The sequence below is a fragment of the Pelophylax lessonae genome (genome assembly GCF_965119305.1).
Source record: "Pelophylax lessonae genome assembly, chromosome: 3".
NCBI lineage: Eukaryota > Metazoa > Chordata > Amphibia > Anura > Ranidae > Pelophylax > Pelophylax lessonae.
This window is the reverse complement of record NC_138770.1, coordinates 42,981,021-43,008,298: the sequence shown is the minus strand read 5'-3', so window position 1 is coordinate 43,008,298 and position 27,278 is coordinate 42,981,021. Positions and strand designations below refer to the sequence as shown.

The 27,278-nt window shown below is 48.8% G+C and overlaps 1 protein-coding gene and 1 pseudogene across 2 annotated transcripts in view; one reads left to right on the top strand and one right to left on the bottom strand.

Annotated features, from left to right (window-relative positions):
- The window catches only part of LOC309550683 (uncharacterized protein), a 3,164,715-nt gene that overhangs the window by 868,093 nt on the left and 2,269,344 nt on the right, over positions 1-27,278 (bottom strand). The window lies entirely within an intron of this gene.
- The window catches only part of LOC309550793, a 1,525,103-nt pseudogene that overhangs the window by 940,034 nt on the left and 557,791 nt on the right, over positions 1-27,278 (top strand). The gene's annotated exons all lie outside the window — the stretch shown is intronic.

Sequence of the window (27,278 nt, the reverse complement as noted above, 5' to 3'; positions counted from 1 at the left end):
ATGTTGCAAATATGTGCTGAATGTGCTAGTACAGTCCTGATGTGAGAAGTAGTAGATCAAAGGGTATAAAGGTGCGAATATTACTAAAACCAGCAGCGCAGTAATCATATTGTGTATAGATCACCCTGCTACAATATTTTATAATATGATTATACCAAGTGCATACAAATATCAATAAATAATGTGCAATATATAAAGTGCATAAAATATATATATGTGTATGTATATATATATATATATATATATATATATATATATATATATATATATATACCACTTAGCAGCAGTAAATATTAATCATAATCTAAAGTGCATAAGTGTGTAAACAATATCACTTGGTAAAGTGCATTTAATTATAAACCATAAATCAGGTGCTCCAGTGCTCTGTGCAAATAAAAAATCAATCCTTTTGTTTCCTGTACTATGCCTTACACCAGTCCATGCACATTTCCAGGCATGCAGAAGAATATTGGTGGTGGGAACCTCTTATCACCAAATACACCCCGTGGAGAAGGTGGAGGCTTACCGGATTAAATATACACTTGAGCCTTGTTGCAAATAAACCATCAGTTGCATACAGGAAGACTCCAGGACTTAGGGTCCACTGCAAATAGCGTCCTTTGCATCAACGCCTCCTACACAGCTTAGGGCAAACACAAGGGACTCCACATAGCGTAATTCATTCACGACTTTTATTAAAACAATACCAGTTTAACCACTTACTATCCGCCCGCCGTCAAATCACGGCGGAGCGGTGTAGCTATTATCCTGGGATGCCGTCATATGACAGCGCACCAGAACAGCCTCTCTCGCGCGCCCCCGGGGGCGTGTGGAGCGGCGATCGTGACCGCGCCATGTTGCTAGGACTCGGCGCAATCCCGATCTCGGTAAAGAGTCAATGACCTGACTCTTTACCCATGTGATCGGCTGTGTCCAATCACAGCCGGTCACATGTAAATGAGGAAGTGCCGTTATTCGACTCTCCTTGCCTCACACTGTCAGTGTGTGAGACGAGGAGAGCCGATCAGCGGCTCCTCCTCATAGGGGACACAAATACAAGTAATCAGGGCACTGATCATCAGTGCCCTGATTACACAAAATGTAAAAAAAAGTGCCATTAATGCCTACCATCAGTGCCCACAATCGGTGCCCATAGTACTGCCAGTCAGTGCCCATCAGTGCCTGCTCATATAGGCACTGATGGGCACTGACTGGCAGCACTATGGGCACTGATGATGCCACCCGTCAGTGTCCATCAGTGCCGTCCGTCAGTGCCGCCTCCGTGCCACCTCTCAGTGCCCATCACTGCCGCCTATCAGTGCCACATATCAGTGCCCATCAGTGCGGCATATTAGTACCTCCTCATCAGTGCCACCTCATCAGTGCCCATAAGTGCCACCTCATAAGTGCCACCTTATCAGTAATCCAAAACAACGTTACAATATTGAATTGCTTTTTAGTGGTAAACTCAGTTGGTATAGCAGCTTATATTAGCACCTTTAGTTGATTGCATTCAGCCAATTGTTTGCACCGATATATTCATTTTGCCACCTTATCAGTGCCCATCAGTGCAGCCTATCAGTGCCGCCTCATCAGCACACATCAGTGAAGGAGAAAAATGTATTTATTTTCAAAATTTACTCACAGAAAATAAGAAAAAATTTTTTTTTTTTTTTCAAATTTTTTTTCTTTTTTTTCTTTTTTTTTTTGCAAGAAATAAAAAATCCAGAGGTGATTAAATACCACCAAAAGAAAGCTCTATTTGTGTGAAAAAAAATGATAAACATTTCATATGGGTGCAGTGTTGTATGACCGCGCAATTGTCATTCAAAGTGTGAGAGCGCTGAAAGCTGAAAATTGGCCTGGGCAGGAAGGGGGTGAAAGTGCCCTGTAGGCAAGTGGTTAAAAAACACCAGCGACTTCTAAATGTTTGGAGCGCACACTGTCTGCTATCTGTACTTTTACCGTGTGTCTGATGTTTACTCTCCTAACACTCCTAACACAGTCACAGTCCGGCAATCAGCAGGCAAATGGAGTCGGCGTGCGTGTCACTCTGGATTAGGGACTCACCCAATATAATATAGAAGTGCGTAAAATAGTGCAAAATGGCAAAAAAAAATCACAATATATAATACAGTGCAAGTGACATAGAAAACCTCTAGGGATAATAATATCAGTAATTGAGGTTTTCTATGTCACTTGCACTGTATTGTATATTGTGATTTATTTTTGCCAATTTGCACTGCTTTTCGCACTTCTATATTATATTGGGTGAGTTCATATAAGTTTTATACTAGACATTCTTGTTAGCACCTTTATACCCTGGGATCTAGTACTTTTCACATCAGGACTGTACTAGCACATTCAGCACATATTTGCAAAATTGGTGTCAGTGACTCTTCCAGTGTGTAAGGGTTAATGTAAACTGATGCCTGAGTGATTACCTTATTATCTCTGGTATTTTCATCGTCAGTCTCGTGCACTAGGCCGGCGGGGAGGAGGAGGAGGTCGACCGGCTAGAGGGCACGTGACTGTGACGGAGATGTAAAGACCGGAGATGAGGTAAAATCAGGCATTCGTTTACATTAACCCTTACACACTGGAAGGGTGCCCTGAAACTGAGTCACTGACACTAATTTGTTTTTAACTTTAGAGTGCACTGGCAGCCGGCAGGGCTGTCCTTGGAGAGGCAGGGGGGGCGGAATGACGTCCCTGCATCGATGTGGCTGGTCCTCAGCATCGGATTTGAATCGTTCAAGGCTGCATCGCAATGAAGCAATTATTTTCAACACCCCTACTATTCTGTACTCCTACTCCTGGACCTCTCTTCTGCCTTTGATACGGTGGACCATCTCCGTGACTGTGCTTTTTGCTGATCCTCATTCTACCTATCCCACCCAGTGTCACTTAAAATTCTACTTCCTCCACTCCTCTTGATGGAGGAAGTAGTGAGGGAGGAGTCAATAACCCAATGATGGTGGTCTTCAGCATCTGTCCAGTTTTTTTCTTAGTTGTTCTCCACCCATCCTCACTCTCTGAGCTCTGGTGGGGCTCAGCCCGCTGTTATTCATGACTAAATCATGGACTAAATAAGGAAGTGCAGGACTTCTTGTGTTGGTAATGAGTGATAGAGGAGGTGAGGACACTTTCCAAAATCCCCTCATCACTGTCACTCCTATAAAAGACAGTTCTTGTTGTTTCCTCACTCTCTGCCTAAAGTCCATGAATAAAGGGGGAGCAGCAGTTCTTTGGAGCTCCGTTCAATCCACCGCCATCTTGGAGCTCCGTGCAATCCACTGCCATCCTGCATTAATCCTGCCCACCCAGCCTCTGTAACTTGTCCAGATTACCTCCATACCACTCCTGATAGTGGGGAGCAGCATATGAGATGGTGAAAATCGGGTCTACCAGTGCAGATGCCTCGGCCTTCAAGGCTCCCCTCTCCTCTGCTGTCCGGACCCAAGATGGCACTGATCCTCCTCATGGACTGAAGACCACACAGACACGGCCTGTCTGCCCTGCACAGCCTTCATCTATCAGGGGTGAGTCACCAGACATAGATTCTAGTCTAGCTGAACTTCCAGCATGCCTCCTCCCTGGTGCGGATACACAGGTGTCACGTACTGTCACTACTCATAATGGGGAACAGGCTGAGCACTCCCTATCTCAAATAATGCAGACTATACAGCCTTGCCAGGCTGCCCTCACTACACAAATTGACTCAGTTCGCATGGATCTATCCTTTCTTAAACAAGATGTACATAATCTGAAACACAGGGTGACTAATACTGAGTAGCGTGTCAGTGATTTGGAAGACACTATTCGCCCCCTGCAGGTTACAGTTAATGATTTATGTAAATATCAGGAAGCTACTGTGGATAAACTGACTGATTTAGAAAATCGCCTAAGACGCAATAATCTGCGATTTGTGGGGTTCTCAGAGGGCTCTGAGGGGAGGAATCCGGAGGCCTTTATGGATAAATGGCTTGCTGATACTTTTGGCATCTCCACCCTTTCCCGTCTATTTGCGTTTGAACGTGCACACAGAGTCCCATTGCGTCCTCTACCTTCTGGTGCACCCCCACATTCCCTGTTAATCAAACTATTGCATTTTCGGGATAGAGATATAATCCCGAGGGCTGCACGAGACAAGGGTCGCTATTTCTATTTCTAATAAGGCCTCCGAGAGTCGCAGCCTCTCATTAAGCCTTCACGAGTGGGTAATGGTGCCCTCTGCAGGAGCAAGCTAGACAGTTTTAAAGGTTAATAAAAAATTTCTACAATTAGACACACCTCCAGGGGGCCGTCCCTCAGCCATTATCCTGACACAGTCCTTCAGTTTTATGCTGCCTAGAGTAAGGACTAGGTTAGGTCTTCCCAGCTGGGACCTAGTGTCTCAGTTTTTTTGTTTTTTTCTTAAAAACAGTTTTCTCTTACGTCCTCCGACAGTCGCCGCCCCTCCATATTCATCACAATGGGGTTATGACTTCCGCTCCGTAGGAGTAGCTAGGCAACAGAATATGTTAGTACAAAGACTTTTAACATATCCCCACCCCCAGGGGGTGGTCCCCTCAGTCTATAACCCTCCACTTCCTGTATCCAACTCAGTTTCAATGTCTAGCTTGTCAGGAGTGGCTGCATGTCTCTATGCTGGGGCTTTTGTCTCAGCCTTTCTCTTCTTTTTGATTTTATTTGAGTTTTTTTCTCTTTCTTTACTTAGCTGTTATTTTTACCAGCATTAGTTTAGTTCTTCTGATGAAGAGGATCATGCGGGCTGCGTCTCGGGCTGACCCCCCTGGTCGCAGGTTGTGGGTCAGTGGTTTCTCAGCCCGCCATCGAGCGTTCAGTCAGGTACCGCTCCTGAAGTTCTGAACGACCCATCCCTGTTCGGTGTAGGGATGCTATGGTGAGGTGGCTACCTCACTGGACGCTGTGCGGTTTCTCAACCCACCATTGCTGCGTCCTGGATGCGACTCTCCCTGTCTCATGTACAGCGGCTTGTTCGCCTGTGCGGGTTCCCCACGCCACCTATGAGGTAAGTGTAAATCTATGTGGGGACCTGTCTGTCTGAGGGCTGTCAGTCTGGGACTGTGTTACCCTGCCTCTGTCACACTGTAAATGTTCCCTGTCTCTCTGGTGCATGCTGTGGGCTGCAAGGAGGGGGGCTGTGCTGCACTTCTGTGTCAGACTGGATCTGTGTGTCAGACTGTGTGCTGTATAACATGCATGTATCGTGTTGGGGCACATTTCTAAGACCGCTGCGGCGGTCCGCCATGTTTACTGTGCATTTCACTGAGTGAGGGAGCTGAGTTTTCGGCGCCAAACGACGCCATTTTGTCAGCGCTCGCTCCGGCCGCATGGTAACACTGCTGGCGGCCATTTTCTTGTAGCCTTGCACAGAAGCGCCCTGTATTGCATCACATCCCTGGGCGCACCGATCAGAGCAGCAGCATTGGACCTTACAGGTTTTATTTATCTCTGTGTCATTGCCTAGGTTTAGCCTTTTCTCCCTGTGGGGGTCTCATATTGGGCTAAGTGTGTGTGTGCGGTGGGCAGCACTCGCCGCGCTTGTTGTGGGGGCTGTTAACCATTTCTTTTCTGCTCTGGGGGCAATGGATTCTCAGGAAAGCAAAATTCCTGCCACCTTGGTGGGCTCACAAGGGACTGCTGTCTCCCCCCTGGCTGCGTTTGTGGCTAATCTTGCTGCTCAGGTGCACCTGCTGGTGGCTGCTCAATCCACACATGACCCAGAGTTTTAATTTCCTCTGGTTCAGAGGAGGATGGTGATGGGGCTGCTGTGGCTGGGGTCTCCCTATCGGGGTCCCGTTCCTCCCTGGACCTTGTAGGGTCAGAGGTGGAGGCTGAGGTAGAGGGGGTTGATAATTCTCCCCCTGGCTCGTCTGAAGAGCTTGCACTCATGGATGAATTGGTTGCTTCTATCAAGCAAACACTGCGTTTAGAGGATGAACAATGTCCCCCTGCTGCCTTGGCGGCTTATGGGACGCAGAAAAGGCGCAAAACGTCGCAGGTGTTTCCCTGCACTGATGATTTTAACGCGCTGTGAATGAACATTGGCGTAATATACGCAAACCTTTTGCTGTACCGAGTAGGTTTAAGCTACGCTATCCTTTTACGCCCGCTACTGATGAGCGTTGGTGTGTCCCCCCTCCGGTGGACCACGCAATAGCAGTTTTGAACAAGTCCACTGCGATTCCTGCTGAAGACACCCCGGTGTTCCGGGATGCCACGGACAAGAGGATGGAGTCCCTTGCCCGTCATACCTATTCTATTATGGGTTCTATGTTTAAAGCCTTATTGCTTCACTTATGGCGGCCCAGGTGGTCGCGAGCTGGACGCAGGTGCTTAGACGTGTCCTGGTGGCTGATTCTGCCCCCCAGGCGACTTGGGATATGGTGGATCAAATCCACCAGGGTGTCATGTATTTGTGTGATGCGGACCTGGATATGGTTCCGTTGGCTGCACGTGTACATGGTGTGGCGGTGTTGTCTCGCCGCCTGGTTTGGTTGAAGTGTTGGTCGGTGGCCAATCTTCGCGTAAGACCTTAGCTAATCTGCCTTTTGGTGGTTCTCGCCTTCTTGGTGAATCCCTTGATGCCCTAATTTAGGGGGTCACGGGTGGTAAGAGCACGCTCTTGCCTGAATCCCACAAGACTAAGACGGCTCCTGGTAAGAAGCATGTCTCCTTTTGGCCCCCTCAGGGGTCTTTTTTCGTGCCTTTCGGTCACACTGTAGGGGCAAGCCGTCCAAAGGTCGAGGCTAACACACCGGTTCCGCGGCCCACAACAGTGCGGCCTGAAGGGGTGCCCTCACCCGACTCGGGTGGGGGGACGCTTGCTCGGTTTTCGCTCTGCCATGGCTGTCCCGGGTTCGGGACAGGTGGGTTCAGAAAATCGTTCGATCTGGGTACAAGATCGAGTTTCTCTCTCGGCCGGAGAGCAGATTTTTTCCCTCAAATCTTCTGCTATCCCCGGAGCGTTTGCGGGACCTGCATCTAGCGGTGCAGAACCTGAGGGCTCAGGGAGTGGTGGTCCCGGTGCCTCATCGGGACAGATTTCGGGGGTTCTATTCCAATCTGTTCACCGTGCCCAGGAAGGAGGGCAAGGTACGTCCGATTCTGGACTTGAAAGCTCTGAACCGCTTTGTGCGGGTGCGCAAGTTTCGCATGGAATCTCTGCGGTCGGTGGTGGCTGCCCTGATTCCGGGGGAGTTCATGGCCTCCATCGACTTGAAGGATGCGTATCTTCACATCCCGATTTTCGAGGGGCACCAGAGGTACCTTCGATTCGCCATAGCGGAGGATCATTCCCAGTTTGTGGCATTGCCTTTTGGCCTCGCCTCGGCTCCGCGGGTGTTCACCAAGGTGCTGGCCCCTGTTCTGGCTTTGTTGAGAGCCCAGGGCATCTCGGTCCTGGGATATCTGGACGATATTTTGGTTCGGTCTGCGACCAGCCAGGGTCTGGAGGAGGATCTGTCCTTCACGTTATAGACTCTGCAGGAGTTTGGTTGGACGATCAATTTTCCAAAGTCTACACTGTGCCCATCGGTTCGTCTTCCGTACCTGGGAATGATTCTGGACTCTGTCCAGGCGAAGGTCTTCCTACCGGACGACAAACTCAGGACTCTTCAGGGGGGAGTCGGGTCCCTCAGGGACGATCCGTCCTCGTCCATTCGGACGTGCATGCGGTGTCTGGGATTGATGGTCTCCGCTTTCGAGGCGATTCCCTTCGCCCAGTTTCACACGCGGGGTCTCCAGGCGGAGATTCTGTTCAGATGGGACGGGCGACCGCGATCTCTGGATCTTCGGATCGCGTTGAGTCATCGGACCAGAAGGGATCTTCTGTGGTGGCTCCAGTCCCCGTCGGTGTCGGGGGGCAAATCTTTTCGTCCCTTCTCGTGGACGGTGATCGCCACGGACGCCAGCCTGTCGGGCTGGGGTGGTGTTCTGGGCGTTCTGTCTGCCCAGGGTACTTGGTCGGAGGAAGAGTCCTCCCCTCCGATCAACATTCTGGAACTGCGAGCTATACATCTCTGCCTTCGACGTTGGTCGGACAGACTTCGGGGTTGTCTGGTTCGAGTGCAGACGGACAATGCCATGGCGGTGGCTTATATCAATCACCAAGGGGGCACCAGGAGTGCCAGAGCGGCTCGAGAAGTAGCCGACATTTTGTCCTGGGCCGAGACGCACGTCCCGGCGATATCGGCAGTTCACATTCCAGGGGTGGAGATTTGGCAGGCGGATTATCTGAGCCGTCAGACCCTGGACCAGGGGAATGGTCCCTCCACCCGGATGTCTTCCAGATGTTGTGCGCGAAGTGGGGTCCCCCGGTGGTGGACCTGTTCGCGTCTCGTCTGAACAACAAGGTGCCACGGTTCGTGGCAAGGACGCGCGATCCTCGGGCAGACGCGTCAGACGCGTTGGTTGCCCCTTGGCATCAGTACCAACTGATGTATGCGTTTCCACCGATTCAATTACTGTCAAAGTTCCTCCGCAGGTTGCGGTCGGAACCGACCATGGTGATTCTTGTGGCTCCGGACTGGCCTCGCCGGTCCTGGTACGCAGACCTCGTGAATCTGGCGATCGACGCCCCGTGGCGTCTGCCTCTTCGAGAAGATCTCCTGTCGCAAGGGCCGATCTTCCATCCTGCCTTACAGTCGCTGGCTTTGACGGCCTGGCTGTTGAAACCGAGGTCCTGAAGAACAGGGGTCTCTCCCCTGAGGTCATTCACACTTTGATCAATGCGAGGAAGTCTTCCTCGGGGAAGGTCTATTACCGTACTTGGAAGGCGTATTTTGCCTGGTGCGAGTCCAGGAGGTTCTCACCTCGCACCTACTCGGTGTCTAGAGTGTTGTCCTTCCTTCAGACGGGTGTTGACCAGCGTTTGGCGCTGGCTACGATCAAGGGTCAGGTGTCTGCGTTGGCCGTTCTTTTTCAACGTCCTGTGGCATCTAACTCTTTGGTTAGCACCTTTGTGCAGGGGGTACGGCATCTGATCCCTCCTAGGAGGGACCCTCTACCCCCTTGGGACTTGAATCTGGTTCTGTCCGTGTTGCAGCGTGCTCCTTTTGAAAAGATCAGGGAGATCTCGCTGTCTTTGTTGTCCAAGAAGGTCGCCTTTTTGGTGGCTATTACCTCGGCTCGTAGAGTGTCGGAGTTGGCAGCCTTGTCCTGCAAGTCTCCGTATCTGGTCGTGCACTTGGACAAGGTGGTCTTGCGACCTAACCCTTCTTTTCTTCCGAAGAGGGTTTCGGACTTTCACCTCAATGAGGACATTGTCTTGCCTTCGCTCTGCGCGAAGCCAAAGCATCCGCAGGAGGTGCAGCTGCACTCCTTGGATGTTGTCCGGGCGTTTAGGGTTTACCTGAAATCGACCGAATCCTTTCGCAAATCGGATTCCTTGTTTGTTCTTCCGGAGGGTCCTCGGAAGGGCATGGCGGCGTCGGCTTCTACCATCGCCAAATGGATCAGACAGACCATTGAACAGACAAAAGAGAAAACAGGCGCCTCTGAGTTAAGACTGCGATTTAATATGGCAAACAAGTAATAAAAACTTACATCAAGGTAAGTATAAGCAGACAAGATGGGTCCTTCCGGTGTCCATGTGGCCGCACAGTGGCTGTGATGCTTGTCCACAGGATCTTCCGGCGTATCCTGTGGACAAGCATCACAGCCACTGTGCGGCCCAAGCCTCCATCTCACTGCGGTTTCACCCTGCTGTCCAAGCCTCCATCTCACTGCTGTGACACCCTCCACTTCCTGCTGGACAGGAAGAGGAAGAGAGGAGATGATTACAGACCCACAGTGATGACTCCAAGCCCCAGCCTCCACATGGACACCGGAAGGACCCATCTTGTCTGCTTATACTTACCTTGATGTAAGTTTTTATTACTTGTTTGCCATATTAAATCGCAGTCTTAACTCAGAGGCGCCTGTTTTCTCTTTTGTTTGTTGCATGTTTGGAGATCGCTTCTGCTCCCCAACAGGCTGGCCCTGAGCATTCAGACTATTTCCTCATCTCACCTTAAGACTTTATCATAGCCTTGATGTGCTATTATATGGACTATCGTTTTTATGTAGTGCTAACAGCTTGCGCCACTTGTTCCATTTCCAGACCATTGAACAGGCCTATGCTTTGAAGGGAAAAGTTCCCCCTGTGCCTGTGAAGGCGCACTCTACCAGATCTCTGAGTACGTCTTGGGCCTGTCGTCATGGGGCTTCTGTGGCCCAGGTGTGTAAGGCGGCGACTTGGTCGACCGTACACACTTTCACAAAATTCTACAGAGTAGATGTTCAGGCATCTGCAGATGCTTCCTTTGGCCGCAAGGTTCTTAGTGTGGCAGTTTCCTAGAGCCCTTGTTGCGGGCTCCTTGGCTGTTTGGGATTTTGTTTTTCCCTGGGTTCTTGCTCCGTTTGAGCAAGTGTTTTTTTTTCTCATGCCCAACTGGTTCCTTCCTTTGGTAAGGTTCCTTTCTCTGATGGGAGACGGCGTTGCCTTAGGCGCGGCTGCGTTTTCCCACCCCTCATGTTTACACTGCTTTGGGACATCCCCATTGTGATGAATATGGAGGGGCGGCGACTGTCGGAGGACGTAAGAGAAAACGGAATTTTTGTAAAATCTTACCTGTAAAATTCCTTTCTCTGAGTCCTCCGACAGTCGCCGCCCCCGCCCCTCTTTTGGGGTTGTTTGGTTATATACTCTACTGCTATTCCACTGAAACTGAGTTGGATACAGGAAGTGGAGGGTTATAGACTGAGGGGACCACCCCCTGGGGGTGGGGATATGTTAAAAGTCTTTGTACTAACATATTCTGTTGCCTAGCTACTCCTACGGAGCGGAAGTCATAACCCCATTGTGATGAATATGGAGGGGCGGCGACTGTCGGAGGACTCAGAGAAAGGAATTTTACAGGTAAGATTTTACAAAAATTCCGTTTTTTCTTATTCTGGGTTAGCTCCTGTTGAGCTTTTATTGCCCTGTTGGCTCAGTTGTTTTTTCTGGCCTGATTGATATGTTGCCTTTTTGGTAGGTTGCATCTTCCCACCCCTCACACCTGCACTGCTTTGGGACGTCCCACTCGTGAAGGCTTAATGAGAGGCTGCGATTGCCAGAGGACGCAAGAGAAAATAGAGTTTTTGTAAGAAATTACCGTAAATTTCTTTTCTCTGAGTCTTCTGACAGTCGCAGCCCCCCCGTCCCTCTGTCTTTGGATTTTGGGGTTGTTGCCTTCCGGTACTGCTTGCTACAAAACTGAAGGACAGTAGTAACTGTGCCAGGATAATGGCTGAGGGACGGCCCCCTGGAGGTGTGTTTAAGTGTAGAAAGTTTTTTATTAAAGTGGAGTTCCACCCATTTTTAATAACTTGGATTACATAGATGTATGTTATCCCCTTTAAGATTACATAGATGTATGTAATCCCCTTTAAAACTACTTTTACCAATGGAAACTTTTTTTTTTTTGCTAGTAAATACCTTATTTTCTTCTTTATTCATCCTCTCTTCACTTCCGGGTGCGGCTGCCGATCGGCGATTACGTCATTCTGCGATTCGCAGGGGGTGCTGGGATGGCATGAAATCTCGCATTATTACACAGGAGCTGTTTGTATTGAGGCCGTGCTCTGCCCCGCCTCCGCCCCGTCTCCTCTCAGTGAGCTCAGTGAGGATATAATGCTTTCAGTCCTCGCTCACTGAGAGGAGGCAGGGCGGAGGCCGGGCAGAGCACGGCCTCAATACAATACATACAGTACAGCTCACTGAGAGACAGTCGCCGCCTCCTCTAAGTCATCACTATTGGGTATTGACTTCCGCTCCGCATGAGTAGCTAGGCATAAGACTTAGTCAAAAGAACAAAAGCATTTGCATAGACACACCCATGGGGGCTGTCCCACTGGTCAATACCCCCCTGCAGTGAACACTCCCAACTCAGTTTGTTTCTGCCTAGCGTCAGGAGTAGTTAGGCTTTCCCTGTGCTGGGGCTACAGTTTCAGCCTTTCTGATCTCTTTTATTTGATTTTCTTTAAAAATTTCAGTTTTTTCTTGTTATACTAGCTGTTTATTTTGTCAGCTTTAGTTTTAGTCGACTCTTCGGATGAAGATGGATTCTTGCGGAGCTGGGAATCTGACTGACTGCCCTGGTTCTCCAGGGCAGAGGGTCAGAGGGACCCCCAGCCCGCCATCGAGCGTTCAGCCATGTGTTTGTCCTGGCATTATGAACGACCCATCCCTGCTCGCAGCAGGGATATGCAGCCTGTGAGGTGGCTACCTCACTGGACACATCTGCGGTGCTGCAGTGTCCTGTCCTTGGCTAACGGCATTCCCTGTCAGATGAGGACAGCGGCTTTCCGTTCATAGAGGCACCCCACGCCATCTGGTACAGGTAAGTACTTCTGTGTGGGGCCTCTGTCTGGGGTGGCAGTCCTGTGTTGCTGTGTGTCCCCCATGTCTGTGCCTGTGTGGGGCTCCCTGTGGCGATCCCTGCGGGGGTCTTTTGTACATGCGCTGCGGTGCTGTGTATTGTTGGGGGCCCCTTCCACTGTGTCACTTCGGTGTTTTTCTGGGGGTACAGACGATGTGTGTGGCGGCTGCAGCGGGGAAAAACCGCACGGTCCGCCATTTTTAATATGGGCATGCATGTCTGGCTTCACTGTGGGCTACATTACATGCTGTTTTGGCGCTATCCGGCGCCATCTTGCGTGTGGCAGACCGATCGTTCCGAGCACATGTTCGGTGGCCATTTTACCGAAGCCTCCCATTCAGTTCTATAGGCAGCCATTTTCCCTGGGTTATTGCAGCTTATAGTTCAGCCTCTTATGACCTCACTTCCTTTTCCTCTGAGGCAGTGATCGATGTGGTAACACTCTGTGGGGCTCTGCAGACTGTCTCTTCCATAACTTTCTGTTTTGTCATTCCTGGCTCAGTTTCTTCTCCTTTTGGGGGTCTTTAGTCACTGTACATATAGCGGTGGGCTGCGCACTCCGCAGCGGTATTAAAGGGCCAGTACCTTTTATTGTGGATTCTCAGGACAGCAAATTTCCTCCAGCTCTGGTGCGGGACCCCAGTCCTGCTGGGGCCCCTGTTATACCTAATTTGGCTGCCATAGTGGCGTCTTTAGTGTCCAAAATGGAGGTACTGATGGCTGAACGTGCTGCTAGGAAAAGACCCAGATTATCTATCTCCTCTGATTCAGATGGTGATGTGGCTGCTGCGGCGGGCGTGCCCTTTTCAGGGTCTCGCTCATCCTTGGACCCTCTGGGGTCTGAGGGGGAGGCGGATGTGGAGGGGGTTGATGTTTCTCCCCCGGGGTCGCCTGAAGAACGCGCGACCATGGATGAGTTGATTGTTTCTGTAAGTCCTCCGGGCATTGTGTCCTCTTTTGGTACCCGCAAGTCGGCGGGGAAAGTAGGTTTTTCCCTGCCCCGCTGAGTTTCATTACACTGTAAATGAACTGTGGCGCACTTTACAACATCCATTCATGGTTCCTAGTCGGTTTAAACTACTTTATCCCTTTGTGCCGGCTACGGAATCGCGATGGTGTGTGCCTCCACAAGTGGATCACACTGTGGCCGTGTTAAACAAGGCTACCTTGATTCCTACTGAGGAGACCCGGTTTTTCGGGATCCCACGGACAGAAGGTTGGAGTCTCTAGCCCGCCATTCCTACACGGTGGCGGGTTCCTTGCTCAAACCTGTTTTTGCGTCCGTTCTGGTGGCTCAGGTGGTGGCTGATTGGACTAAGGTGCTTAGATGCAACCTCGCGTCTGATTCTGCCCCCCCTGCCACGTTGGCTATGGTGGATCAAATTTACCAAGGAGTCATGTATTTGTGCGATGCGGCCTTAAATGAGGCCCCTTTGGTAGCACACCTATCTAGTGCTTAACCGTCAACTGATCTGGCTGAAGAGCTGGTCGGCTGACCAGACATCATGGAAAACAGTTGCTGATTTTCCCTATGCTGGTTCTCGCCTTTTTGGCGAGGCGTTGGATACCTTGGTGAAAGGCGTCACGGGGGGCAAGAGCACCATGCTGCCCCAGAACCCGAAGCACAAGTCCTTTCGTGGCAAGCGGGGTTCCGCCTCTCGACCCAATCAAGGGTCCTTTCGTGCCTTTCGGAATCAAACCAAGGGCAAGCCCTTCAAGGGCCAAGGTAGCCAGAAGAAGCCCTGGACGGGCAAGCACAAGTCCGGCAATGCCGGTGCAGCGGTTCAATCCGCCTCTGCCTGAAGGGGCGCCCTCACCCATTTCTGGGGTGGGGGGACGTTTGCACGGTTTCCTCCAACCTTGGCTGCTCCGAATTCCGGACAGGTGGGTTCAGGAAATCATTCGATCAGGGTACAAGATTGAATTCCTTTCCCGGCCGGCGGACAGATTTTTTCCCTCAAATCTTCATTTGACCCCCAGGGCGCCTGCAGGGCCTGCATCAAGCGGTGCAGGACCTCCTTGCCCAGGGGGTGATTGTCCCGGTGCCTCATCGGGACAGGTTTCGGGGGTTTTATTCTAATCTGTTCACTGTGCCCAGAAAGGAGGGCAAGGTGCGTCCTATTCTGGACCTGAAAGCACTGAACCGCTTCGTGCGCGTTCGAATGTTCCGTATGGAATCTCTCCGCTCGGTGGTGGCCTCCCTGAGGATGCGTACCTACACAGCCCCATTTTCGAGGGTCACCAGAGGTGCCTTCGGTTCGCAATAGCGGAGGACCACTTTCAGTTTGTGGCATTACCTTTCGGTCTCGCTTTGGTTCCAAGGGTCTTTACCAAAGTGTTGGCGTCTGTTCTGGGCCTGCTAAGGGCTCAGGGCATTGCGGTCTTGGGATATCTGGACGATCTCCTCTTAAGATCGAGTGTCCACCACGGTACAGACGCTCCAGGAGTTCGGATGGACCATCAACGTACAGAAGTCGACCTTGTCTCCTTCGGTTCGTCTTCCCTCTCTGGGAATGGTTCTGGACTCTGCTCAAGCAAAGGTGTTCTTGCCGGAGGACAAGCTCCGGACCTTACAGGACGAGATCTGGTCCCTCAGGGACAAGCCATCCTCGTCACTCAGGACCTGCATGCGGTCCCTAGGATTGATGGTATCGGCCTTCGAGGCGATACCCTTTGCTCAGTTTCACACGCGGTCTCTTCAAGCGGACAGTCTCTTCAAGCGGACATCCTGGCCAGGTGGGACAGACTACCTCAGTCCTTGGATCTGAATGTCTCATTGACTCGCCGGACCAGAATGGATCTTCTGTGGTGGCTTCAGTCCCCGGCTGTGTCAGAAGGAAAATTCTTCCGTCTGTTGCTGTGGACAGTGATTACCACGGATGCCAGCCTGTCGGGCTGGGGTGGGGTCCTGGGCAACCTGTCTGCCCAGGGCACTTGGTCGGGGAGGAATCCTTCCTTCCGATCAACATATTGGAATTGAGAGCGATAAAACTGTCTCTTCCAGTGGTCGGATCGACTTCGAGGCCGTCCGGTTCGGGTACAGACGGACAATGCTACCGCGGTGGCTAACATCAACCACCAAGGGGGCACCAGGAGTGCCCGGGCAGCCCGGGAGGTGACCGACATTCTGTCTTGGGCCGAGACTCATGTCCCGGCAATTTCAGCAGTTCACATTCCGGGTGTGGATAATTGGCAGGCCGACTATCTGAGCCGCCAGACCCTGGACCAGGGGGAATGGTCCCTGCACCCGGAGGTCTTCCAAATGCTGTGTGCGAAGTGGGGATCCCCGGACGTGGATCTGTTCGCGTCTCGACTAAACCACAAGGTGGAAAGGTTCGTGGCAAGAACGCGCGATCCTCTGGCAGATGCCTTAGATGCGTTGGTGGCCCCTTGGCATCAGTATCGTCTGATGTATGCCTTTCCTCTGATTCAGTTGTTGTCCAGGTTCCTTCGCAGGTTAGCCTCGGAACCGCACCTGGTGATTCTGGTAGCGCCGGACCGGCCACGCCGGTCCTGGTACACCGACGTTGTTCACCTGGCAGTGGCGCCTCCTTGGCGGCTGCCAATGCGGGAAGATATACTGTCTCAGGGACCGATCTTCCATCCTACTTAACAGTCGATGGCTTTAACGGCCTGGCTGTTGAGACCCAGGTCCTGAGAGACAGGGGTGTCTCCCCTGAGGTCATTCCTACTCTGATCAAGGCTAGGAAAACCTCATCTGGTAAAATCTATTACCGTACCTGGAAAGCTTATTTTGCCTGGTGTGAGTCCAGGGGGTTCTCCACTTGCTTGTTCTCAGTGCGTTGGTGCCATAGGGGACCCCTGTGTTTTTTTGTGGGTCCCTGGCTGTTGAGGTGTTTATCCCCTAGTTATTTGTTTTCCTGGGTTGTTGCTCCTGTTGAGCCTTTTCTGTTGTCCAGAAGGTTCTCTTACTATGCGTGTAAGGTTCCTTTCTCTGATGTGGGTACTGCGTTGCCTTTTCTACAGTCGAGTCTCCCATCCCTCATGTCTATACTGCTTTGGGACATCCCAATAGTGATGACTTAGAGGATGCGGGGACTGTCGGAGGACGTAAGAGAAAATGGAATTTTTGTAAAATCTTACCTGTAAAATTCCTTTCTCTGAGTCCTCCGACAATCGGCGCCCCCGCCCCTCTTTTGGGGTTGTTTTCTTGTTTACCTACTGCTATTCTACCAAACTGAGTTGGGAGTGTTCACTGCAGGGGGGTATTGACCAGTGGGACAGCCCCCATGGGTGTGTCTATGCAAATGCTTTTGTTCTTTTGACTAAGTCTTATGCCTAGCTACTCCTGCGGAGCGGAAGTCAATACCCAATAGTGATGACTTAGAGGAGGCGGTGACTGTCGGAGGACTCAGAGAAAGGAATTTTACAGGTAAGATTTTACAAAAATTCAGTTTTACTAGCAAAAAAAAAAAGTTTCCATTGGTAAAAGTAGTTTTAAAGGGGATTACATACATCTAAAGTTACTAAAATGGGTGGAACTCCACTTTAACCTTTCAAACTGCCTAGCTTGCTCCTGCAGAGGGCGCCATTACCCACTTGTGAAGGCTAAATGAGAGGCTGCGACTGTCGGAGGACTCAGAGAAAAGAGTTTTACGGTAAGTTCTTACAAAAACTTTATTTTTTCCGGACTTCTGGGCTGCCACAAAAAGGCAGCGTGCAACATTTATCGCTGTTAAAAAAACGCCTGAGGGATGTGCAAATTCCATACAGTATGCTTTATCCGGCTAGACTACGTGTCATCTATCAAGGGAAAACGCATTTCTTTACAGATCCAAAAGAAGCGTCTCACTGGATTGACGCCCTTCGGCTGTCCGTACCTCATCGCTCCAACCGTCGCACTCCTCCTCGCTGATTACTGACTCTGAATGTCAACACAGTCATAATGCTTATGCGATAACAGCCGTTTTAATTGCAGTCATCATATCTCCCCGGCCTATACTATCTCTTTCTACAACTTGGCGGTTTATCTTAGTATGATATGGCACACTACAGGGAAATTTCCCCCCCCCCCCCCCCTCTGCTGCTGTTTCCCTCTGAGTGACCGAACTAGAGGGTTTCCCGCTTGGTCTGGAGTGGCTACACCATGCCCTCCCGTGGAATATTAGGGGACTTAATTCTAAAATAAAACGCTCCCTCGTGCTTGAATATCTGGCTTGACATAATCCGCATGTTGTCCTCCTTCAGGAGACACATCTACATGGCTCCAGGGTCTTGGCACTCAAACGCGCTAGAATAGCCTATGCATTCCACTCAACATACTCTACATATTCTCGGGGTACCTCTATCTTAAAGCGGTAGTATCCCGCTTTTTGACACTTTTACCTACAGGTAAGCCTATAATAAGGCTTACCTGTAGGTACAATTAATATCTCCTAAACCGGCACGGTTTAGGAGATATTTGCAGTGCATGCAGCTGCTCACGCGAGCGGCGCATGCGCTCTGAAGGTCCGGGGGGACCTTCAGTTTTCCTTGCCGGGAGCTTGCCGGAAAAGTGACGTCATCGCGGCTCCGGCCAATCACAGCGTCGGAGCCGCCGAACCCGGGCGAGACGCCGAGGGATCATGGCAGCGCCCGCAGCGATGTCCGGGGGTCCGTGTCGGGGCTTCGTTCTAAGGTAAGTAATACATAATGAGCTAGTATGTGATGCATACCAGCTGAGTATGCCTTTGTCTTGCAGGGTTTTTTTTTTTTTTTTTCGGGTTTACAACTGCTTTAATGGTTTACAACCGCTTTAATTTCCAAATCCACACCTATTTATTTTTAAGCAGGTTAAAACGGACCCCGGAGGCTGCTTTGTTATCCTTATCCTCAAAATTCTGGGTAAGCCTTATACTATAGTTAACCTATACATGCCTCCACCATTTACCAAAGCATTATTTGAACGCATGATGGGAGCAGTGATAGAAATAGCTGAGGGACCTCTCCTGATAGCTGACGATTTTATTATGGTCCTGAATAACTCCCTGGATCGACTTGGGGGGGGGGGTCCACTGTACATTCCACTCCTCTCTCCTACTATCTAGATAAGTTTGATTTGGTGGATGCTTGGAGATAGAAACATGCGGATTTAAGGCAATACTCATGCTACTCTAATACATATGGTACCTTGTCCTGTATTGATTTATGTCTCACATCCCAAGTATTAATTGACAAGCTGTCTATGATCAGATGTCTCCCTAGAATGGTATCTGACCATTCACCCTTATTGATTGATTGATCTCATCTTGAATATACCCACATCTTACAAAATCTGGAGACTTATGCCTCGTACACACGCATCGATTATTGGCCGGGAATTTTTGGCCAACGTCCGATCGGCCGATTTTCGGCTTGTTAGTATGATGCTTTCGACAACCGACTCCGACTTTTCGGCTGAAAAAAATCTGGTGTGCAGGCTATAAAACTTTTGTTGGCCGTCAACACAACGGCCGATTTTCCGTCAGTCAGTATGCAGTCTAGGCACATTCCAACCAACAAAACACCACTCTGGACAAAAGTCAGACGATCGGTCGGCCGATAATCGTTGCGTGTGTACGAGGCATTAGTCCCCTTTGGTTGGCAGATCAGGCTGTGGTGGACCAAGGTGTGGTTGATATGAATGCGTACTGGGCTGTCAATCACCAAAGCACTGCCTTATACATGGTCTGGGATGCATTTAAGGCCACTATGTGGGGCATGTTTTTCGCTGCTATAGGTGCGGCCAGACGGGCCACTCAGTCTAAATTGCTGGATACTGAAAAAGAAAATTATGATGCAGAGTCTCGCTATTCTGGCTCTCCCACCTCTGAAAACTACTGTATATACTCGAGTATAAGCTGAGTTTCTCAGCACATTTTTCCAAGCTGACTTGGAAAAGTACTGACCACTGACTAAAGTACTGACCATTGACCACTGGCTAAAGTACTGACCACTGGCTAAAGTACTGACCACAGGCTAAAGTACTGACCACTGGCTAAAGTACTGACTATTGACCACGGGCTAAAGTACTGACCACTGGCTAAAGTATTGACCACTGACTAAAATAGTGGCCACTGACCACTGGCTAAAGTACTGACCACGGACCACTGGCTAACATATTGACTACTGGCTAACGTACATGGTAGACCATTTGGTATTTTTTTTCTTGTTTTCCACCTCTAAATCCTAGGTGCGTCTTATGGTCAGGTGCGTCTCTGGTGCAGTGCAGGTGTTCTCTGGTTTATCCCGCTCATCTGCGGGCGCCTGAAGCCTCTGTGTGTAGTCCGATGACTGCTGATATCACCGCTCTCCTTTTCTCCTGCACACCGGCAGCCTCTGTTTTGTCCGTGCCGTACTGGGCAAGAACCTGTCCGCATCTGTGTGCTGGTACCTGGGGCAGTTTCTACTGTAAATTTACCTCTTTTAAGAACTATAACTAGGGCTTACAGTATATTTTGAGAATTTTATCGCTATGGTATGGCATTCCTTTTCAGAGTTTTTTTTTTTTTTTTTTTTTTTTATCCTGTTAGAAATGGATCCCAATACTTCTAATCCTGGACCAAAACAAAAACGCAGGTCATACGAAGCTTGTTTCAAACTTAAGGTTGTGTCAAGAGCAGAAGAAAGCAATAACAGTATTGCAAGTAGGGAATTTTGTGTTGATGAAAAACAAGTGAGGGAGTGGCGGAAAATGAAACCTGACTTGGAAAAGATTCCGAAGGCAAAAAAAGCTCGACGTGGTTTAACGACTTCATATGAAGCTCTAGAGACTGAATTGCATAAATGGGTTATGGAGTGTCGTCAAAATGGTTATTGCGTAACACGCATGGAAATTCGCTTACGTGCCCTTCAAATGGCTAAAGATGAAAAATTAAAAGCACCAGGCGTTGAAAATTTTGTTGCATCAGCAGGTTGGTGTACCCGCTTTATGAATAGGTTTGACCATGTTTGCGGCAAAGAACAAAGATTTCACAGACGTTGCCAAAAGACCTTGATGAAAAAGTGATGTCATTCCTTTCATTCTTTTCAAACGGTTTTTATTAAAGCAAAAGGAATGTAGTACAAAACAATACCAATAAGTAATAATGGTATGTAACAGAAGAGTACACGTCAAAATGACATTATGAACAGCAAGCAGTAGCATTACAAACATGTTTAGTAGTAGGAAAGGGGCAAGCTGGGCGCCCCAGCGTACAAGTACAAAAGATAGTCACATTGTACAAGGGCGGCTGGGAGAAAGGCAAAAAGGGAGGCAAAAGTACTGCAAAAGTCGGTGGTCCAGCCACAACAGGGAAATAAAGTAGGTAGCGGTAAACTCGAGGCAATATGGGGGAGGAGAAAAAAAAGAGAGTAAGTGGGGCAAGAAGGATGGGGGGGGAGACGGGCAAAACAGTGGAAGGGGGATGTATGGGGGAGAAAGGGTGCCCTGAGGGAGTCCCGAGCCACTTATGAGGCTCAGTTTGACAATACCGGTAGAGTATCAGTGACCAGAGGTCAAGCTAGTACAAGGGATTTGTCAAAGTCTAACGGTAGACAATTGTCAATCCACAGTTTCCAGAGATTTTCGTAAGGTATAAGTTTATCCAACAGGATAGCTTCAGTTTTAGCATGTATCATAGCTTGAGTGACTCTACTTTTCATAGTCAGGAAACAAAGGGTGGAAGTTTTCCAGGCCTTCGCTATGGTCTGTTTGGCAGCCATGGTGATATACAGAAAAAGTTTAAACTGGCGACGTGTGAGATCAGGTGGCTTGTGGTTCAGGAGCGCAGAAGCAGGTAAGGGATGTGTGGAAGATAGTAGATAAAACCCAACACACTTCGGACCAAAAGGCACGGACCGTGGGGCATTCCCACCAAATGTGTGCATGGGTACCTGGAGACTCGCAACCACGGAAGCAACGAGGTGAGTACTGAGGCACATATTTGGAGACTCTGGCTGGGACCAAGTACCATCTGGTAAGGACTTTGTAATTTGTCTCCAGAGCTACAATATTTGGGGAAGCTGATTTTGTGGCTTGCCAAATTTGGATCCAGTCAGAGTCTTCCAATGAGAGGTGTAGGTCCCTTTCCCATTTAGTAGCATATGCAGGGGGGGGGTGGTGGTCTCTTGAACTGATGTCATTCCTTTCATTCATCATAAAACTTAGAAGGATCCATAACTATGACTTGGGAGATATTGGAAATATAGATGAAACACATATGATCTTTGATCTTCCAAGCAACAGAACTGTGGCAAGTTTGGGAGACAAAACTATTTTACTCAGAACCACAGGAAATTAAAAAAAAACATTTCACAGTCGTTCTGTCATGTTTGGCTAATGGAACTAAGCTGCGGCCTGTCGTTATTTTTAAAAGAAAGACCTTGCCTAAAAAGGTCAAATTCCCACCACAAATTACAGTGCCGCACATATTAAAGGCTGGATGGATGAAGACAGAACGACCAGGAGCAGCCTTAAAGAAAAAAAAACAACATTGCTAGTTTGGGATATGTTCAGAGGCCACACATCTGATGACATAAAAAAATTGGAAAAGACTTCTCAAGTTACTTTGGCCGTTATTCCAGGTGGGCTTAAATCTGTATTGCAGCCCCTAGATGTGTGTTTAAATAAACCTTTCAAAGACCGTGTGCGAAAGATGTGGCATGAATAGATGTCATCTGGTCAAGCCCAACTGACAAAAGTTGGAAATTTGATGAAGCCCGACAGAGAATTAATAGCAAAGTGGGTTCGTGATGCATGGGAAGAGATTCCAGAGGACAGCGTGCAACGTGCCTTCAAGAAATGTGGCATTAGTAATGCTATGGATGGCAGCGAAGACAGTGCTTTGTATGAGAACCACAGCAGTGATGGTGATGAGTGCGAACTCAGTGATGATGACAATGTCTATGCTGATAACCTCACACCAGCTAAAGCTGAAGCTCTGTTTGGACATACAGATGATGAGGAAGAATCTAGTTTTGAAGGATTTTAACTCTTGTGCTTTAACTTGGTTGCTGATTGAGCTAAGGTTTTTGTACTTTTAAAGTTATTGTTGATACCATATTGTTTTTGTTGACCCTCTTTTCCACTTATAGAGCTAATTTACTGTATTTTTTTGAAATAAATATTCAAAAACATTTAACCTACTGATGCCTCAATTAATGTAATTTTATTGGTATCCTTTTATTTTTGAAATTTGCCAGTAGCGCTGCATTTCCCAACCTAGGCTTATACTCGAGTCAATATTTTTTCCCAGTTTTTTGTGTAAAATTAGGTGCCTTGGCTTATATTCGGGTTGGCTTAGTATATACGGTACTTCTTATGGAGACAAAAAGCCAGGGACTTAGATTTGGTTTTACTGGAACGTACTCAAATGAAATTGCTGTACCAAAACCAAAGGATTTTTGAGTTGGGAGATAAGAATAGTCGTCTGCTAGCATATCTATCGAGGCCTGACTTCCAGCTATGTAACATTCCTAGAATTATAAACTCCGCAGGGGTAATAGTGGAACAAGCCACTGAAATTGTAGAGGCATTTGTTTCCTTCTATTCTGATTTATATACCTCTAAGGCACATTATACAGCTGTGGAACTGGATGGCTATTTCTGGGACATCCAGCTTCCCAAACTGTCAGCAGTGCAAACTAAATTAATGGAGGAACATCGGACGTTGGACGAAATCAGTACTGCCATAAAATCATTTGCTCATAAAACTAGGGATAGACCTATATGTTTTTTTCAGGGCCGATACCAATATTTTGATCACAACATATCGGTATCGGCCGATATGGGCCGATATTTTGTACATTTAAAGTTTTGAAAAAAAAAGGTCAATTTTTGACACAAATCTGGTACTGAACATGTTAATTTTTGTTTAATGCTTAATGGCTGGCTTGTTTGCACCACCCTGTGGTGGGTGGGTGGCTGGGTGGCTGGCTCCCTGTGGTGGGTGACTGGCTGGCTGGCTCCCTGTGGTGGGTGGGTGGCTGGCTGGCACAGGGGCTGTGGCTGTGGCTGGCTGGTACCCTGTGGTGGGTGGCTGGCTGGCACAGGGGCTGTGGGTGGCTGGTACAGGGCCTGTGGGTGGCTGGCTGGCTGTTAAAGGGCCTGTGGGTGGATGGCTGGCACAGGGGCTGTGGGTGGCTGGCTGGCTCGCTGGTACATGGCCTGTGGGTGGCTGGCTCGCTGGTACAGTGCCTGAGGCTGGCTGGTACAGGGCCTGTGGGTGGCTGGCTGGTACAGGGCCTGTGGGTGGATGGCTGGCACAGGGCCTGTGGGTGGCTGGCTCGCTGGTACAGTGCCTGTGGCTGGCTGGTACAGGGCCTGTGGATGTGGGTGGCTGGCTGGCACCGGGCTTCTGTGGGTGGGTGTATGGCTGTGATACACTCCAGCAAAACTAGTCCCGACTTCAGACGAGGCTGTCCAAGGCGAGGGAGGCGGCTTAAGAAGGCAGAGTGATGTCACAAAAATATTGGCCAGTTCCGGGGACCGATACCGATATATCGGGGAAAGTGCATATCGGCCTTGCCGATAATCGGTCTATCCCTAAATAAAACGCCGGGCTTGGATGGCTTTCCTGTAGAATGGTACTTAGGGTACAAATAGATTTTGATCCACTACTTGCTGCAAGTTTATAATTGCGCTTTTGAAGGAGGGTTGGTTGCCACCCTCCATGTCTGAGGCTTTAATTGTACTTATACTAAAACCTCATAAAGACATCTATATTGTGAGTCATATCGTCCTATCAGTCTGATTTAAAACTCTGACGTCAAGATCTTAGCCTAAGTTCTTGTCTGCAGATTAACCGCTTGCCGACCGCCGCATGACTATTTACTGCGGCGGTCAGCCCCTCACAGGCAGAGTGACGTAGTACTACGTCGCTAGCCTGTGAGGGTCTAGGGAGCGAGCGCGCCCCCGGAGGTGCGGTCACGGACCCCCCCCCCCCCCCCCTACACCTCAAGCCACAGCCAATCAGTTAGAATCACGCCCCTAGGGACACACATAACCCCTCCCTCTCAAAAAAAGTTAACCCCTTCACTGCCAGTAACGCTGTATAGCACTGATTACTGTAGAAATGTCACTGGTAACCCCAAAAGTGTCAAAAATGTCAGTCAAGGGTCCGATCTGTCCGCCGCAATGTCGCAGTCCCGCAAAAAAAATCGCAGATCGCCGCCATTACGCGTTAAAAAAACTTCCCTTTGTTAGTAAACGCGATAACTTTTGCGCAAACCAATCAAAATACGCTTTTTGCGATTTTTTTTTTTTTTTTTTTTACCAAACATATGTAGCATAAAACAAATTGGCCGAAAATGTTAAAAAATTTTGATTTTTACATTTTTATTGGGGGGAAAATGTGAAAAATATTTATTTTTGCAAAATTGATGCTCTTTTTTTGTTTATAGCGCATGATCAAAAAATCGCACAGGTGATCAAATACCACCAAAAGAAAGCTCGGTTTGTGGGAAAAAAAGGACGTCAAATTCGTTTAGGTACAGCGTCGCACGACCGCGCAATTGTCCGTTAAAATCACGCAGTGCCGAATCGCAAAAAACCCCCTGGTCGGAATGGGGGTAAAATCTTCCGGGGCTTAAGTGGTTAAATACAGTTATTACCTAGATTTATAAAGTTGGACCAAACTGGATTTATCCCAGGTTGCTCTACTTCTATCAATTTGCAGAGGCTGTTTACCAATATCCAGACAAAACATGACAATATGGGTTCCAGGATAATATTATCTCTGGATACACATAAATCATTTGACTGGGTGGAATGGGCATACTTGCATGAAGTATTGGCAAAGTTTGGGTTTGGCGATAACTTCCTCAGATGGATTCAATTATTGTATTACAGACCTAAAGCCTGTTTAAGAGTAAATACATTTTGGATTAGAGTGTATAATTTCATCTACACTCTTGCACAAGTGAATTTGATCAAGTCCCTTCAGCAGGCCCTCTTGGGCAGGATGGTGGACGCAGCCACGAGAGCGCAGAGGCGGCTCATTACGTTTATATTTACTGCAGCGAAAATAACGATTGCGAGATCCTGGAGGTCTTCTATTATACCGTTTGAGCAGCTTAGGCACAAACTGAACTGGATTATGGTGAACGAGCGCTTATCGGCTCAATTGGAGGATAGAATGCGCAGGTTTGACAAGGTGTGGGAATCGTGGATTAACTACCTCATGGGGGGTGCCTGAGGGGTCCGGGTGGGACTGGGGGCGGGGCGCGGGGTTGGGTCCGATTCCACTTCTTCCTTCTTCTTTTATCTTTTCTTCCTCTCCTCTCTAGGCTTTCTTTTCCATTTCTCTCTTTATATTGTTTTCTTACCACTGTTTTCATGAGGTTTTCAGTGGTTACATCACGCAGCATCTTTGTCACTTCTGTTCTCGGCTTCGGTCTCGGGCAGAAGTCTGTAGGGTCATTATTTTGCAACTAGCCCTTAGGCTTGCATCGAAAGGTGCCAAATGTCTGGGTTAGCAGTACCTATCTAGCCATTGGACTGGCCTCTCATGGTACCTTATGTTTGCTCATTTTTTGTTACTTAGGCTATAGACCTTTACTTTACTATTGTGTTGGCCTCCTAGGGCCATTTTGGCTGTTGTTTGATACTGATGTACCACTGCTCGTTGTTATTCTGAACTGACTTCTAAGTGCATTTTGTAAAATTTTCAATAAAAATCATTGAAAACAAGAGTAAATACATATGTATCAGACCCTTTCCCTATTGCAAGAGGTACTAGACAGGGCTGTCCCCTGTCACCATTGCTTTTCTCCATAGCAATAGAACCATTGGCTGAATGGATTAGGGGGAATCCTGGTATTAAGGGCCTAATGATTAATGGGCTTGAGGAGAAGGTGTCCCTTTATGCAGATGACATGTTGATAATATCTAGCAGACTCAAGTTCTTCCATAATCGCATTATTGGAGGCCATCAGCCGCTTCGGCCACTTCTTGGGGTTCGGGTGAACTGGGAGAAATCCCTCCTGTTTCCAGTGGATTCTGATTCTCCCATAACTCTTCCATCCTCGTGCCCATTAAATATCGTAGATACCATCCGCTATCTAGGGGTAATAGTACAACAATGGCTATTACTATATATCAGAAATAATCTAGATCAGTGACGGCGAACCTATGGCATGCGTGCCACAGCTGGCACGCAGAGCTCTCTCTGTGGGCATGCGTGAGCCCCTGCCACTGCCCGCACTGTGACAAGGGGAGAAGTGAGCGCAGGCTGTAAGTGCATTTCCCCCGCTTGTTCCCCTTCTTCGGTCAAGCAGCGCAGGACAGGGACAGAGCTGTGCTTGCAGGGATCACCGCCTTTTCTGATTCCTGCTGCCTCCCCATTGGCTGGAGCCAGGACAAGTGCACCATGGGACATGTAGTCCCAGAAGACTATGGCTCCTTTTTAATCAATTAAAGAAAAACAACAGCCCCAACATGCCCTGGGAAAATAAGAGGGACAGCCTGGAGCCCCGGGAAAAAACAAAGGGCTGAGAGAGAAGGGAGAGAGGAGTGTGGTGACAAGAGTGAGAGGAGGCTGAGGTGGTTCAGGAGGGAGAGAGAGCCTAAGCCACTACAGCACCTGGAGTTGAACCAGCCAGTGAGGAGCAAGAGGACAGTGTTGAGAGGACACCATCAAGAGTGGTGATCAAAGACCCCCAACAAAAGGAGAAGCTGCTGCCAGGCACACTGACACTGGACGCTGGAGCCAGATGAGTGCAGAATTGACTACAATCCCTCTTGGAGTGTGCGATCCTCACCTGGGTGTCTGCAGTTTAATTGCAGTGTTGGCACTTTGAAAAAAATAAGTTGGTTTTGTAAAAAAGATTGGGCACTCGGGCTCAAAAAGGTTCGCCGTCTCTGATCCAGATCCTCTTCTTAACCGATTA